Source organism: Podarcis raffonei, chromosome 11 (assembly GCF_027172205.1).
Source record: "Podarcis raffonei isolate rPodRaf1 chromosome 11, rPodRaf1.pri, whole genome shotgun sequence".
Lineage (NCBI taxonomy): Eukaryota > Metazoa > Chordata > Lepidosauria > Squamata > Lacertidae > Podarcis > Podarcis raffonei.
In genome coordinates, this window is record NC_070612.1 from 52,960,113 (window position 1) to 52,962,002 (window position 1,890).

Below are 1,890 nucleotides of genomic sequence, written 5' to 3' on the forward strand. Positions count from 1 at the left end.
TTATGTAATCCTCTGTACATTTACTCATGAGTAAGCCCTGTTGAACTCAGTGGGACTTACTTCTGAGTCAGTATGCTCAGGCCCGTGCTTTACTCATCAGAAATAGGCAAATTAGCTATAGCAAGCCTGGTAATTTTACGTCAATAGTTGTGATTTTGTATAGATCTTATTAACGTCAGAGAGGGGCGGGAATGTGGTGTGTGAACTTGTTCCATTTGCTTTGGGCAGGTATGAGCTTTGAAGTCTACAGTATCATTATGGCCATTTAAAATGTAAAACTGCTAAATTATTGCCAGGTTCTGTCAGGGGAACTTGTCCATCCAGACATTCTGTTCACTTGGAGAAACAGTCCCAAGCAAGGTTTCTTGAGGAAACACTTCCTGCTGAACAGAGGTGGAGAACTTGTGTCCCTCCATGTCTTGTTGGACTCCATCTCCCATCATCCCCTGCCAGAACAGCCTGTGGTCACTGAGTGACCACACATGGTGATTCCAACAACATCTGGAGAGCTTCCATAGTGAGTCCAACATCATCAGCTTCCCCATCTCTGCCATAGAAGGTCAGGACACTGGGAGACTTTGTTGTGATTCAGAAGAATTTCCCTCTCACGCCCAAGTCATGGTCAGAGGGTCATGGCAAACACGGAGCCCACATTTTGGAAACCAGCATGGAACATTGCAGTGAGAAATTGCTTTAAATCCTCAGAACAATGAATTAACAGGTACAGCCAAGGTGCCCTCAGAATCTGTACAGAACGTTTTCCCAGTTATTTATTATTATGCATTTAGATTTCCTCCCTGCTTTATCCCACGGCTTCAGAGTCTCAGTTGTCACATATTTCACATTTTATCCTCGTAACAACCTGCTATGACTGACAGGTAAGGCTTGCCTAAGGACATCCAATGAGTATCGTGGGTGGATATGGAGGAATTTAGAAAGTTGCCTCATCTGCTATTTGTCTGTTTGGCCCTAGATTGCTTATTCTGCTGGCAGAGGCTCTCCTGGATTCCCAGCAGAAGATATTTTTTTTAATCACTGGACACCTGATTCTTTTCAAAACAAGCAAGCAAGCAAGCAGAGGGTAGGTGTTGGACCTGAGACCTTCAAGACACAAAATGAGATTGAACACGGAGCTGAGTTTGCACCTTCAGGGCTATTCAGACCTGGTCCTACGTATCCAGACTTGTTGAAAACTGGGTATTGGGTATTTTGCAACTTGCACCCATTAAAAATTGTAGCATTTATTTTGGAGTATGTACAAATCACATGAGTTAGCTATAATGTGCCAGTGGGTTATCTAATCACTTTATCTAACATATATATAAAGCAGGGTGTATAAAACAAGGTAACCCTAGGTATCCATCAGCAGAAGCAAATTGGTTCTGCTGGATGCTGCAAGCAAGGTGTTGCAATTTGCAAATTGTGAAGCCAGAAGCTTGGCCAAAATTCTGCAGTAAGTGCATATCAACAAAATCTAAATTTGTGCTCTAACTAGGGCAGCCGAGGATATGCAGATCCCTCAAGCAAGGCAGAAGAAGCTTTCTAGGATACCTTGCGGCTGCCGACACATCAGGTGGGAAATGGAAGGCAGTGGGCGATGGGACTTCCTTGGGCAATGGCACTCACAATACCTCAAGGACCACCTCTTTCCATATGAACCTACCTGGACCCTTAGATCATCTTCTGAGACCCTTCTTCGTGTGCCTCCTCCTCAAAAGGGTGGCAACACGAGAAGAGGCCTTCTCTGCAGTAGCTCCCCATCTGTGGAATGTTCTCCCCAGGGAAGTCCATTTGGCACCTTCATGATACACCTTTAGGCACCAAGCAAAACCTTTCCTTTTTAACCAGGCCTTTGGTTGACCTGATTGACATCCTGTGCCCTTTTAAAAT

The 1,890-nt window shown here is 44.4% G+C and overlaps 1 long non-coding RNA gene across 1 annotated transcript in view; it reads left to right on the forward strand.

Moving 5' to 3' along the window:
* The window catches only part of LOC128423503 (uncharacterized), a 2,026-nt gene extending 998 nt beyond the window's left edge, over window positions 1–1,028 (forward strand). Inside the window, exon 2 of the long non-coding RNA XR_008332772.1 lies at window positions 974–1,028. This is a non-coding gene — a long non-coding RNA (uncharacterized LOC128423503). The remainder of the gene's footprint in view (window positions 1–973) is intronic.
* The last annotated feature ends 862 nt before the right edge of the window (window positions 1,029–1,890 follow it).